This window comes from Mytilus galloprovincialis, chromosome 14 (assembly GCF_965363235.1).
Source record: "Mytilus galloprovincialis chromosome 14, xbMytGall1.hap1.1, whole genome shotgun sequence".
NCBI lineage: Eukaryota > Metazoa > Mollusca > Bivalvia > Mytilida > Mytilidae > Mytilus > Mytilus galloprovincialis.
In genome coordinates, this window is record NC_134851.1 from 6,349,231 (window position 1) to 6,365,691 (window position 16,461).

Here is a 16,461-nt window from a genome sequence, read left to right on the forward strand (position 1 = left end):
GGCGGTAAATGAGATTTCGAATGACTGATGGTTCGATAACTTGTTTTAAGTTTTGCGTATTTAAAACAACACAATCAAATGACAACGGGAGCATTGTTTTAAGACAATTTATAAATCATAAAGAAATGATAATTATTTGTGCCTTATTATATTGATGGATATTGATACTAGCGGTTGTCTTCTATTGATCTTTTCGGACCAGATCTTTCTGTAAAAGGTGATAATTGTCACACTTAACTCCTGATAAACCCCGTTGATCGGAGAAAGGGATACATCTCGTCCATGGAATGATATTATCTATCGATTTTGTTTGATTTCATTGGTAAATTGTGTGTCAATTATGACACGTGACTCACTGGTTCTTTGTTTGTAATTTTTAACTTTAACAAGAAAGTTTTTGCAGAGGACGCTTCATGAAGCACACGGAGTTCAACATCTCGTGAAAGGACCTATTAACGGATAAGGAAAATATTCTTCAATAGATTTAACGTTTATATAATTATGTGTGCATTCTCTCAAGATGTGTTTTGTGTCAAATATTATGTGGCAACTTTACTACAGATGAAGGAATATTTCTAGACCATTTCAGAAACTTGGACTTTTTATAAAAACTTGATAAATCGCTCGATAACCTTCCGAACGCTACCGATTTTAAATTTGTTATTATCTAGTATTGTTTTGGCTTAATTTGTATATGTGTATTATTTCTACCAGTAACAAGAGACATATATAAATAGTATAAATGTCTCTGCAGTAACATATAATACATATTGTAGTATATGTCTCTTTAAAAAAAGTAAATTCTATGTTTTATAAACAGAGTGAATTATGACTCGTGCAATTCCAGAAGTTTCAAAGAGATACTCAAAGGAAACGATCGTGTTATGCTACGCGAATGAACCATCATAACTTCCCGAGAGTAGAAGATTTTTATGGATACAGAAATTCACGCAGTACATCAAGAGATCAAGAACCGTTTATGTAGACCGATTTATTTTTTTATTAAAACGAAATTATTGAAATACATGTATAATAAATGATATTACCAATATGCCAAAACCAATCCCAAAGTAGCTATATGTGTCATATCATAGCTTTACCAGTAAAGCTATGGCAATATTTGTCCATATAATCTGCACCTTTCAAATATATCAGCAAACTAAAAGCAAATATAATTATTTACCATACATTTCTAGCTGTCTTAAATATCTTTCTTTATAATATCTTTGCATACATATTCAAAGTTTCATATGCCCAATATATTTACACATACATTTCTAGCTGTCTGAAATATCTTTCTTTATCATTTCTTTGCATATGTGTTCAAAGTTACATATGCCCAATATATTTACACATGTCATTGATATTATCATTTGGCCACATTTCTTAATTAAACAAATTGTCTGCAAATTTATGTATTTACCATACATTTAGGAATATGCTCAAAGGCTTTTGATATGTTCTGATTTGACATACATTTCAGCCGACTATAAAGACTAACAAAAATATTCCTTTACAATACATTTGACAGGTCTCTGCAGATTAAAGGAAATGATGCTTTACACCCCTCTATAAAGTTCTCGTTTTCAATTGGTTTACATACCAGGAAAATGTAGATGCACCTTACACTTTATAACCCCTATAAAATTATTTGAATGATGATGCTTTGCTACCTAGACAAAGAAACACATTTGCGGATAAATTTACATCATAGAAAAATACATGACAAAGATTTCCATTTGCAGAGGTATACAAATACATAAGTTTGCGAAAGTTTTGAGATGGTTATAAATATATGCTAATTCTAAACTTTAAAATGGTTTGATTAGGTGTTAATATATTTTATAAACCGCGGTCTCTCATAACCGCCTATAGGAGGGTATAGCACAAGAAATGTTGATATTTACTACATGTAAAGACAAGATAAACTAAATGCAGCGGTTTGTAAATATATGTAAATGTCGGTCTCTGAATACATTTACATAACATTTGCATACCTCTGCAAATCCGGGATTTCGTGTAGTGTTTCAAGCGCTGAGATAACAGCGCCAGATCATCTGCAAAATCTAGGTCTTCTAGCCCTTATGTGCACAACTCAATTTTAAAAATAAGATATCAGTTAAACATTAGTATTTGGATATCAAATATCAGATAAAGGTTATTATGGTTTTAACTATTTTTTGACAGTTTTAGGTTTTTGCATTTTCAAGTCATACTATGTTTCAGAGCAAAAATTGAAATATATAGATGTGTATGAATTGTTTATAAAGGAATTAAGAAGAGTTATGAATGAAAGCAAAATAATTTCTCAAAATGTATTTTTCATAAATTTGAAGAAATTGATTTAATAGAATAAGTTGAAAATATTGTAATAGTTTATGTAATATTGTTTATTATATTCTGAGTATGTTTCTGGCAACTCAGAAGTTTTTTCACAGGAATACTCCACTGGCGCTTGGACAGTGAAGTATAATTGTAACAAGATATCTTTAGAATAAAGAATATATTTGTTGTTAAAAAAAAAAAACAAGTTCCACTGTATACCTCTTGGTGTAGTGTCTAGTGCTTGCTTTGTTTCCCAGTTTATAGCTATCAAGAATAGTGTAGGGGAAAGTAGGCAGCCTTGTTTCACATCAGTATTTACCTGGAAAGAATTGGTGAATAATGATTCATCTATCACCTGTTCTGTGAAATCCTAAAACAACGCCTTGATCATGTTCACAGTTTTTGTCGGTATGCCATAATGCCTTAGCAGTTACCACATCCCTTTTCTGTTGACACTATTAAATGCCCTTTCAAAATCGGGACAAAGTTGATGTAGAGGGATGATTGCCATTCTACCGATTGTTCAATGATGGTACGTAGTGTTGATATTTGGTCAGTGCAGCTTCTGTTTGATCTGAAACCTGCTTGTTCGTCTCTCAGTACTTGATCAATTGCATCTTTAATTCGGCTGAGTATCATTCTGCACAGTATTTTACTAGCTACTGATAGAAGTGTTATGCCTTTCCAGTTCTCACATAGCCCTAAATCACCTTTCTTTGGCAGCTTCACTAACAAACCCTTTAACCATTCTCTTGGTATCTTTTCTTCCTGCCAGATCTTATTCAGGAGTTTGTACATGTATTTGATTATGCCATTGCCTCCAGATTTGAAAACTTCAGGTAGTATTTCATCTATGCCTGCAGATTTTCAATTTTTGAGTGATTTGATGGCTATTTTCACTTCATGTTTCTTGATGTTATCTATATAAATGTTCAAATCTACCCCAGCTGGCTGTACTGGTTGGTATGGCATTACTATAAGACGTGTTACGGTACTTGTCTATCCCAAATTCATGTATTTAGTTTAAATGTTTAATGTTATATTTGTAATTCTCATCGGATTTTGTCAAATGTGTTGACGTCTTTTTTTATTATATTTAGGAGTTACGGAAAGAAAAATTAATCACCGCCTTTATTAATAATATTTAATTTTGTACTATAATGTACGTTTGAAGTTGGATTCATAACAAACGGGACATATATATATTATAGTTAATTGCTATTAATAAGTATTGCAATATGCATTGTTTATATGTAATATCAGTATTTAGTTCTAATATAATCTTAAATTAATCCTAATTCTATCTTACTTTTCAATTATAGTTTTTCATATGTGACGTCATGCTGTTTCTAAATTTCATAAATTCAAATGTGGCGTAATGTTTGTGCCTTTTCGCCATCGTATGTGACGTCATTTTAAAATTTATATTTTACTGCTTTTAGGCCTGAACTGATTCGGGTGTGTATATTCTGTGTTTGTCTTAGCATTATGTATTCGATTTTAGTTTTCAGTAATTAGTTTATACTTCAGTTTCATTATGTATATCACTTTCATATTCATTTGATAAAATTTACTGTTTACAATAGCATTAATTGTTCTAAATAATAAGGATGTTCTTATCCCAAGCATAAACACTACGCCGTATTTGACACAACCTTTTTCAACTTTTTATCGTCAGTGCTGTACAACTTTGTACTTTTTTTCACTTTCGATCTTTTATATCTGGGCGTCACTGGTGAGTCTTGTGTTGACGAGGTGCGTTTTGGACGTATTGAATTTTAAACCTGATTCTTTTTGTTATATGTTAATCATGTGTTTCTTTGTCTAATATGTTCTCCTATTTATCTGTATTGTAGTCCTGTAATATTATGTTGTCATTTCAATGTTATATTTAACTTTGCCATTAAAGTGCGTGGTTTGGCATGCCACAAAAACAGGTTCAACCCACCATTTTTATTCCCCGTTAAAAATGTCCAGTACCAAGTCAGGAAGATGGCCATTGTTATATTATTGTTCGTTTTGTGTGTGTTGCATTTTAATGTTGTGTCGTTTGTTTTCTCTTATTTTTGTGATGTTAAGATAAGACGTGGCACGGTACTTGTTTATCCCAAATTCACGTTTTTGGTTTAGATGTTATATGTGTTATTCTCGTGGAATTTTGTCTGATGCTTGGTCCGGTACTGTGTGTGTTGCGTTTCGGTGTTGTGTCGTTGTTCTCCTCTTATATTTAATGCGTTTCCCTCGGTTTAAGTTTGTTACCCCGATTTTGTTTATTGTCCACGGATTTATGAGTTTTGAACAGTGGTATACTACTGTTGCCTTTATCTGGTCTATTCAGGACATTTACAAAGTATTCATTCTATCTATCCATCTGCTCATTAAGATTGGTTAGGACTTTGCTTTGATACTATATCTGCACATTAATTTTTAATAGATAACATTTGTGTTCGCTTTGGAGTTTCCGTATATCGTCAGGATATCGGAATTCAAATTGGGACTTATTGTGCACCACTTATTGCAGATCTATTTTTGTATTGTTATGAGTTACAATTTATGAATAAAATCAGCAAAGACATTGAAACAACATCTTAAATTTTATAATACTTCTAGATATTTGGATGATATTTTGACTCTCAATAATGACGACTTCAGTATGGATACTAAAGAAATGTGTCCTGTTGAACTTACTTTTAAATAAAGCTGATACTAACAATGACCACTGGCCTTTCCTCGATCTTGATATCTATCTCATTAACGGAAAGCTTAATTTTAAAATTAATGATAAAAGAGATGAATTTTCATTTCCTATCGTTAATAATCCATTTTTAGATTGTGACGTTCCCTTGTTACCCTCTTACGGTGTTTATATATTTCAACTTGTACGATTCGCTCGTGTATGTAACAATGTTTAAGATTTTTAAAGTTAATACTATCAATGACCAAAAAACATTATCCTTTAATCTTTCTTTTTGACTTCATGAAGGCTAGACAAAAAATGTGAACTGCTATCGTTGTCCAGGCTACAAATCCCTCCCTTTTATAAAGATTAGTGTTGTCAGTATGTTAGACAGTATTTTCATTGAACTCTCTAATTCAAATAAACTGTCGTCGTAACAACAGTTCTGTTCTTTTTTCTTCCGAATTAGACTTGCACCAATAATGTACTTTTATAAGTAACAAGACGGGTGCAAAGTTTACAGGATCCACTTACGACGCACCTGTGACCAACCCATGTTTTTTTAGGTTTTTTTTCGATCAGCTCAGTCTTTCGAGTTCTATGTTGTGCGGATAGTAATCAAAGGTACCAGGATTTTAATTTAGTACGCCAGACGCGCGTTTCGTCTACATAAGACTCATCAGTGACGCTCAAATCAAAAATATTTATAAACCCAAACAAGTGCAAAGATGAAGAGCATTTAGGATCCAAAATTCCCAAAAGTTGTGCCAAATAAGGCTAAGGTCATCTATGCCCTGTTTTCTTTTTTCGTCTGCAGTACATTTTTTAAGTGAAGTTGTCAATATGAAAAAGAATGGTTTTTTTTCTTATTTTGCTCATGTGTATATTAACCGTCTTATATCTCAAATTATGGATTGTGTTTGCTAACAAAACACAAAAAATTGACATGTTCGGTATTTGAGGCTAAACAATCTTCTGTCATTTTCATTGTTCATGTCCAGAAATTTATTTTAAAACACAGGATGTATAAAAGGGGAACAATCATTCCAAGAGAGCCTTGATTTACTGATTGACGCATCAGACTACTAATACAACGGTTCCTAGCTTGATACCCGTTCACTGAATTTTCGGCTATGTCTTGACTCAATTTACGGGTAAAGTCTTGAGAAACGATGATAGTCCGTCGGAAGGGGATGATAAACGACTGAACTGAACAGTTAGACCCATATATCTTGCACGTTAAAGACACTCTTGTAGATTTCGAAAAGAGAAAGGAAAAGAGATTATTATAATTTGCAAACATCTATTTTCAAATCCACTCACCGTGAACACATATGTTTAAGCGTTCATTCCACAAAATCCCCAAAAACGTTTAAAATTCATTTTCACACAAGAGAATAAGCAGTTATACAAATGGTATCGACTATTGTTCTACAGCTAATTGATGTTATTGTACTTTCGCTCATTCTACAAATACTGGTTTTTGTTTCTTTTGTTATAACTCCTTTTCGTCTTGTTGAAATTTCTTACTATCATCACGCACCATCGATTTGAAACTGAAGAACAATTAAGATTAGATAACAGTATATTTTATTAAGGAATCGGTTGATTTATTTTTTCATAATTTCTAATCGTGAGTCTTTTTAACCTGTTCGATATACTATACCTAATCGTTTTGTAAGAGAATGTCTTTCCTTCTTATTTCTGGTTTTCTCTTCTGTTATGGACTTAATCGACTGACGTAGTGCGTAGTCTAGAAACGAATGGCTGCTGATATTTCCAAAGTCACGTGCTTCTGTCTGTTTCCATGATTTTATTTTATAGCCCCCATCTGATTGTTTCTGTCTCGCTTCATTGATTGATTTTCCTTCCAGCATAGAAATATGTTCAATAGCCTCGTTTATCTGTTTCTCGTGAGTTTGAATTTGTATTTCCTGATCTTTCATGTAGCTTTGTTGCTCTTCGATTAGTGTATTTTGACTTTGAATGTGTTCTTCCTGTCTATTTAGCTGCTCATTCATTTTCTGTACCTTCTGTTCTAACTTTAAAATCTTTGGGTCGTGAAAATTCTTTATTTCTGCACGCACTAGGTCACGAATCGTTTCATATTCAACATTTTGCGTTTCACTTTTCACAGAAAATGCAAGAACACAGACAAGAAATCCAAAGACAATCAACGTCATGATTACAGTTAGATCTGTTCTTATTTCAATAGGAATTCATATAGTACGTAGGTGTTAAAGATAATACAAGGTTATCTCGGGGTTCAGTTCATGACTGTATATACATTTCAATTGCCCTTAATACAATGGAATTTGCGCTTCAATTTATATCCATATGACATTAAATTGCACATAGCATGTGACATGCTTACGATTTAAAGTAAAATCACAAAAATACTGAACTCCCAGGAAAATTTAAAAAGGAAAGTTCCCAATAAAATGGCAAAAAAACAAAAGCTCAAGCACATTAAACGAATTGATAGAATAGAGTGCGCCCGAAAAATAAGACATAATCTAAAAAATGTGCAGCAGGAATACCAAAAGTTGATGTAAACAAGACGACAACAGTAAAATCATGTGCTCCGACAAGTTAACAATGTATATACTACAGCTGTGCTATTTGAGCAGTCATATGTGACCGTATATCGCCTTGTTTATGACTACGAGTATATTGATTAAATCTGAACGTGCATGAATGTATACATTTACTTAAATAACCTTCAAACTGGACACCATAGGTTTATATTTTAGTAATAGCATATTGAGGAGGAACAGTGTACTAAAAAGATGTTTTAGTTCATTTAACAAGTCTAATTTCGAGGAGATGTGCCGAAAAAAATCATTTTACGCACGGCTACGCCAGACAAATATTGTTTGTCTTAGCAAAAACATACCTTTGTCATCCAATTAAAATATTATAATTACAAGTAATCCCATACTTAATATTTGGTAATCAAAGTCAGCAACAAAAATATGTACATGTATGGTCCATCTATTTCACGAAATCTAAAGTCAAAACGATAGTTTTAATGTCAATTCCGTCTTTAAAGCTACCTCACACTGATTAATGGATGTGAAGTTAGCAGCCGGCTCGTTATTCGATATTTGATATTCAATATCCAACCAGCTGAAAATTAAAAAAACATAATTAACATCCAAAGCTGGATTTTCGTTGCTGAAAGGAGTAAAAAGATACGTAGGAAATCGTTTGATGTGTAACCTTAATCTTTAAAAAGTTATCTCTTTCTGTTTATAGCCAATCTAGTGCATGTGTTGATCTGTTTATTAAGTTTGTTCCCTTGTTTGTGTGTAAGGTTTTTTATTTGCTTTGAATTTTTGACTGTCTGTCTTACATCTCCATATTGTTTTGGATTAATTCTTATCTTTAGTCAACCCCTTTTATAAATCGTAAACCAATCTGATATCTTATGTCATTTGTAATGCCGTCTATATAAACTTAAGTGCAAATACAATTCTATTAAGTACAAGTGAAATATATATGCTGTCCTGACTAAACCTCGAGATAACCCTGGGTTATCTTGGCTAAATACTTATAAACACCTACGTATATAAAATCCTACTGAAATCAGTTTAACAGACCTAACTGTCATCATGAAGTTTGGTTTATTTGGATTTCTTATCAGTGTACTGGCAGTCTCTGTGAAAAGTGAAACTCAAAATATAAAGATTCATGGATTAATGCTTGACGAAATACAGAACAAACACAATGCAAAGATTTTAAAATTGGAAACGATGATCATGGCAATGAATGAGCAGCTAAATAGGCAGGATGAGAAAATCAGAAGTCAGAATGAACGAATTCATGAGCAACAGCTGCGCTTAAATGATCAGGACATTCAAACTCGTAAGCACGATCAAAACATAAACGACGTTGTACAACATGTCTCTGAACTGCAAGATAGTACAATCAATGACGTGAGCCAGAACCAATCAATAAGAGGCTTTAAAATCAGTACAGAACCACGTGACTTTGTAAAAAAACAGTAGTCGTTCGTTTATAGACCATGCACGGCGTCAGTTGATTCAGTCCATACCAAAAGAGGAAACCGGAAAAAGAAAAGGAAAGCTATCTTTTATAAAACGTGCAGGTATATTATATCAAACATGTAGGGTGGTTAATTTAAGTATGATTGAAACTTATCGAAGTTTGAAGATGATAAGTAGTTTAATGAATATATACTTCTAATTATCTGGAGTTGACTCTTACTGATTGGTTGTTGTCTCAATTAGGTTATCTTATAGAACAATGTACTTTTAAATAAAATTAACGGTCCCAATTTTCTTGCACCAGATGCGCATTTCGACAATACATGTCTCTTTAGTGATGGTCGTGGCCAAAATATTTGAAATCCAAAGCTTATATAAAAAATGAAGAGCTGTACACCATTTAACATACATTTTGGTGACAGTGTGTATTAATTGTACATTGTTCAAATGATGATTATAGATCAAAATGATCGAATACACCCATTCTGCATAGAACCTTTGGATAAATAACGAGTTTTTAGTGAAAATAAGCCTATTTCAAGCAGACTCTGTTTCTTAAAGGGTAAAGTTTGAGGCAATATTGACCGTGTCATCACGAGTCATCTTGCCTTAACTAATTTGTACGTATGGTAAACTTGCGCAGTTCACCCTTCGGCGCAACTGAGCTCACCCCGGTTTTTTAGGGGTATTTGCCCCAAGACTTTAGTTTTCCATGTTAAGTTTTTATTTTGTTCTGATAATATCTATTTTAACTTTTGATAACACAAATATGGACCAAATACATATGGATTACTAACAATACCAAGATAAACTCAATACTGAACGACCATTCCAACACAATTAAAACTAAACATGGAAAATCTGTAAGGTGTATTCATTAATTAGAAGGAAAAAAAACATAATCTCGATCACAAACATCATCTACATATAAAATGTACGATGTGACACTGGATGGACTCCAATTATGAAAATTGTAAAAAAAAATAAACAAGATATCAAAAATATCTTTTCTGTTGATATTTACAGGTTTGAATGATAACATTGTAGCATTTTATGGCTATCTGAGTCACGGAGAATCCCAACCAGGAAAACAACAAGTACTCAGGTTCGATGTTGTAAAGACAAACGTTGGACTAGCCTACAACAAGTACAGTGGAATGTTTACTGCTCCTGTAAATGGTGTATACGCATTTACCTGGGCAGTCTCCACTGGTATGCATAGTTACATTTATTCTCAGCTTGTAATCAATTCAGATCCGTTTGGAGCAATTCAAACAGATAGTGACGAGGTAAGCGACTACCATACATCAACGGGGAGTGTAGTTGCAGAACTAAACCATGGAGATGTTGTATACATACGTACCCACCCCACTGAACTCATAAAAGGAGTAATCAGGAGCCAAGATGAAATGCGTACAAGTTTTAGCGGGTGGAAATTATAATCGAGATTTTAAATCGCGTTAGTAATAAAATATTTTGAAATGTGATCTAGTTTTTTAGTTTCATAGCAGTGTTAACCTATGATACTCTCTACCGAGAAGCCAGACGATTTTAAGTGGTTATGAATGGTAGGAAATTACAACTATTCTCCAATACCAGTATTTTCGACGTTACTTTCCAAATTATTCATCTTTTCACACAGCCACAGAAATGATAATCAATGCACGGGTATAAGAAATATGAAATATACGGCACATGTTAAGCACTAAATAGCACATAAAGTACTAGTATGTCAGCGAATACAATCCTGAAAAATTAAAGATGCCTGTAGAAAACTGTAATATGATAGTTATTGATATACTTCATGTAGATCGCTCAAGCTCAAAAAACAAAAACAATCATGAGTGTATCGAACAAATTGAAACATTACCCTGTGATTAGGAGGAATGTTACCCAGCGAAACTTATCTATTACCTTTGTAGTCATAGGCGAAAGATATCAAAACAAACATTCAAACTTACAATTCCTAAAAACATGACAACGACATGGCTAAAACCGTGAAATCCACTACACAAAACACAATGTAGAAAACTATAGACTGAGCAACACTAACTCTATTAATACCGGGAGTATAATCAGGTGCTCAGGAAAGAGAATCTGATCCGGCTTAACATGTCTCATTCGTCATTCATTCGAACTCATATGAAAATTCAAAGCGGAAAATCTAAAATCAAAAGCTCAAACACATCAATCGAAAGGGTAACGAATGTCATAGTCTTGTCAATATAATGTGTTTTTTTTTTTTATTCGACTGTTATACAACATGTACAAGTGATAAATTTGGCTCGCTATCAAATCAAGCTCTACCCACCATTTGTTACATAAAAATGCATGTACGAAGTCAGAAATATTACAGTTGTTGTCCATTCGTTTGTTGTGTATAAGCTTTTTATTTTACCAATTAATTAGTGTTTTCCGTGTAGAATTCATGGAGCTAAACATAGCATTTGAAATAGATGATTAATTACAAATCAACATATGTAGTCCTAAATAGTTTTCATTCAAATTAATGTTGATTATGCAGAGGTTTTTGTGACGAACGCTTACAGGAAATATTACATGTATATCCAGAGGATACCATTTTTATATGAATATTAACCCCGGTAATTACTTTGTCAATATAAACAACCCATATGAAGATATTCTTACTTACACGTGCATATAATTTTTATTTATTTCTTGCAGAAAGGCACCACATATCAATTGTCTAGTTTATAGTTTGATCTGACCGGGATAAAACCCACGACCTATGTAGTCAGATTATACATTTGTCAATGGGGTAACCGATTCCCTAATATGATTGTTTTGCTGAGTGTGAATTCGCATTGTTATAACACGTGGCACGGCACAGTTTATCCAATATTTATGTATTTCATCATTATTGCAACAATATAATATCATGTGTGTGTAAAATATTTTCATATAAAGGAAAAACTGTAACTTTTTTTTTTTAATATACAATTCTGTTTTCTCTTTTGAAAATATACCAACCATCCTTGGCTGTTTTTACAGTGTTTATATGATTATCAGATGACATATTTCATGATTATTTGATAACACATGATTGTTTTTTTAACTATTTGATCATCTTGTTTAAAAAAATCATTATTATGTTATGATTTCGAGAGAGAAAAATTGTGAGCATACCCCTATGAGGGGCCTCTTTTCTTAGAAACCACGTTCCCTTTTCAGTCATTGGGATACGGCCGATACAGGTGGTGATACAAATAATTATCTCAATAACACGATTTAACAAAAATGGTTGTTTCGCAATCGGAAGTCAGGAAAAACTATGCTGAACATTTAAAAGCGCAATCGGGAAGTAAGATTATATATTTATATCGTCATGAAAGCCGCTTATATGGAAAAGGGCATGACAACATTTTATTTATTATGTTTCGATCAAAACGAACATTGCTGTTTTTTAATATTGTATTTTCTTCTCGGATCAAATGCAGTAAAAGACTGATTCCTTGAATGACAAAATTACTTTACGAAAACTAAACTTCACTTATACATTTTACATTAGATTAACATAGTAAGCCAAAAATGTACAAACAACAATTGACTCAGGTAAAAAAAGATATTATTAGGTATTCCGCTATGCTATATAATGACAATGGAATACAGTTTACACGTACTAACGACACTTCAAAATTTCACAATATAAATATGACATATCATCACACAAGTAATATGTTTCTTGTACAAATATTTGGCTTATCATAGTTAAAATGAATGCTACAAATGTATTTCTTTGAATGATAATGTTGTGATATATTAACAATAATTTGAAAAAAATATCAAAAGTAAAATCACAGAAATACCGATTTCAAGGGAATATTCAAAACAGAAAGTCCCTAATTAAATGGCAAAATCAAAAGCTCAAACACATCAAACGAATAGATATCAACTATCATATTCCTGACTTGGAACAAGTATCTTTTTATATTGTAAATGATGGATTGAACCTAGATTTAGAGCTAACTAAACCTCTCACTTGAATTAAATTCCTTAATATTGACAATTATATTGACAACGCTGAAAAACGTATTGTCTTCTACAACAAATTGTGTAAATATACACAGGAACTAGTGTATTTCCTGATATTAATATATTCTTACATTAGATTATCGGATTTATCCAATCGAGATGTTTTTAAAAATTGTTAAATTCTATTAAAATGCGATAATCCATAGCAACTATGTTAGAATCTGATTATGTTAGGATTATCAAATACACATGTTTTGTTAAAAGTAAATCCACTTCGGGTGTCCTGTACATTCCACAAAAATTTCAATTTCATTAACATTTGTTAACACATGTTTATTCATTCTACAATGTATGTACATATAAATTTGATGACCCTTTAACTCTTCCAATCAGCATCTAAGATCATTGCAACAAAGCTTTATGTTTATATATACAATGGTTAATAAAGGGTTAAATTGACAAAATATTATAAATATTTATTTATTTTTTTAAATACGCACATTTTATATTCTATTGATATAAGATAGTAGATGACAATGTGTTTGCAGCCATATGCATTATACCGTAACCCTTAAACAGGCAAGGTTTTGGTAATTTATTTGTCTATTCTATATGTGACAAAAACGTGTTAACGATGCAGTGGTTACAATTTGGTACGATTAACGCGCGTCTTGTCTATATAAGACTTATCAGTCGTACTAGCTTAAATAAACATATGCCGGCCGGCCAATTAAATCAAAAAGCTTTGACAAGATTCCGTAATGTTGGGCTAAATACAAAAAGTGGAAGTGATGCGTACAAAATTTAAGTCTAATTCATAATGATTTTTGAATAGCCATTTTTACTGGAGTTTATATCTTCGAAGGATTAATAGAGACTTAACATCTACGTCATTCGTTTTGAAAGTGCCATAATGTTTTGCTCGTGTAGTATTTTATATTACAATCTTGTAACAACGCACAGTATGTGTCTGAACATATCTAACATTATTGTTTTCGAGTTGCATTCAAGAGCCTTAAATCTCAGTTATACCCACTTTGAAGAACCTATAATACTGTTAATTATTGTCAAATTGATTTTGCATTCTTCTCAATAACTGCATATTGCTGCAAAGAAACTTAATATATGTATACCATCTCTTTAGTTCCTCTATAAGAGTATTTATTTATAAATAACAATAGGTGGATTTGGTCATTAGTTTCTTCCCGTTTATCACATATTCATAAAACAATGGCTTTCAAATATATGGTTCTCAGTAATCCTGATGAATATAAAACCAATAAAGCGTTCATTTAAATTGATAAGACAATGCGCATTATGAAAATATCAATATATAATGACAGTAAATGCTATAGTGACAAAATTTGACCTCCCGTTCTCATTTGGCAGTTTCTGTTGTATTACATCGATTGGTTACATCATCTTTAATTGTATTTAGTAGATATAAGAAGATGTGGTATGATTGCAATGAAACAGCTATCCATCAAAGTCACAATTTGTAAAAATAAACAAAAAAAAAGAGGGGCAAACAATACAAAAAGGACATTCAAACTCATAGATCGAAAATAAACTGACAACGCCATGGTTTAAAAGGGAAGAAGACAGACAAACGAAAATGAGTGTTTACAAGAAACTACACAGAAAACTAAGACTAAGCAACACGAACGATTCGCATTGCGTAGCCTTGGCTCATACAAAACAGCAAGCTATAAAGGGGCCAAAAAGTACTAGTTTAAAACCATAACAAACGAGAAACGAGAAGCACTTATGAACCACATCAAAAACAAAATCTACTGAACATCAGATTTCTGTTTACTTTCTTAATATGTCCATCATGTTTACGTTAAAAGATAACTGGAGACGGTATAATGAGTTATGTATACACTGTTTAAGGGTTATTTTGCAAGTCCGGACTTTTCTAAGTGTATGTAGTAAGGTTTTAACGGAAAGAGAGAAAAACATTATGTGTACACTTCAGTGGTGATTTTGCAGTAGTTTTGTACTTGAATAATAATGCTGGTGCACAACGTTTTTTCAACGATCCTTTGCATGTACCCAATTTTGATGATTGTGTCATTTTTCATCAGTTTTACCCATTTTTGGGCTATTATCTTGAAAAAATTACAGTTTGGAATTAAACAATTTGTCATACTTTCAAAAACTTGTCTGAATAAACTAAACTTAAAAAATATAGGTAGTTGTTCATATAAGAAAGTTTTATCATATGTTGATACTTTTTGTTCCATTTATTTTCTCTCTCTTTTTGAGAACGAAATGCATATTCTTTGCACTAAATGAGCGAATAAATACATTTTTTCTAAATTAGAAAAAAAAGTGATATCGGATGTACATGTTTCTGGTAAAATCATTTATTTTACCCTACACACATTTTCTCAAAATTTGGGGTAAAAAGACTTGTAAAAAAAAGAAAAATGTTACTTATTATTCGTATTACATAAAAAAAAAAATCCACAAAGTTTAGTTTAAATATAACATTTTTCAAATCTTTTATATATTATCAAGTATTTTGAAAACAATTCCTGAACGAGATTTCAACGACACTGAAACGTCAGAAGAATGCATCCTTAGGACGAAAATGTCATTAGTTTGTTTTGATACGTCACAGTTTGAAAATGCTTACTAGGCGTGTATGCCAATGTCAGCTAAAAAATATGTAGATTTCAGTTTTTTAAAGATAAAATAAGGAAAGGAAAAACAAGACAATAACATTCAAAACCAAGGAATAAACAAAGACTCATAAAACCAAAAGACATTTACATCAACAGTTAAAAATAATAAATAAGAAACAACGCGAAACCGGGAGTGGAATCACGTGCTCCGGAAGGGTAAGCATTTCCTGCACCGTATGCAGCACCCATCGTGTTATTTCTTTGTTCAGTTCAGTAATGATGGAAGGTTAATTTGATTGATTCATAGCCCTGTCTTAGCCTTCATTAAAATCTGAATAAGAGCGTTTAAAGATCAAAATCTCATAACACAGTTGTGTCGAATCTGCGTCCATCCATGCCTAGGAGAAGAACATTAAGAAAGACCACATTGTGTCATGGCATCTTAACATTGTATGAATACCAATATTATGTTGAAGTCAATCGGAATAGACGGCAAATGCGTCGAAATAGTAGTTCTATCCTGCCGCGTTTGCAGGTGGTTCTCTTTTCTGTATTTTCCCCTAATTGTTCTCTATTCTTTACATTTTAGCACGGACATAATTTGAATTCATTACAATTTTATACTGTTTTCGTTATTACATATAACATGTACATGTATAAGTGTCTTGCTCATTAATTCCAAGTTTGCAACAAGACACAAAAGCAACCAAAGGGATTCATACTCACAAGTCGGAAACAAACTGGCAATGACATGGCGAAATTATCAAAAGACAAGACAATTGTACACAGACACAAGATAAACACTAAAGACTTTATTGGTATTTTT

General features: G+C 32.2%; 1 long non-coding RNA gene across 1 annotated transcript; it reads left to right on the plus strand.

The window, feature by feature from the left end:
* Window positions 1-8,629: 8,629 nt before the first annotated feature.
* Window positions 8,630-10,497, plus strand: LOC143058676 (uncharacterized). Its single transcript, XR_012973182.1, has 2 exons — window positions 8,630-9,113; window positions 10,039-10,497. It is a non-coding gene; the product is annotated as an uncharacterized LOC143058676 (long non-coding RNA).
* Window positions 10,498-16,461: the final 5,964 nt, after the last annotated feature.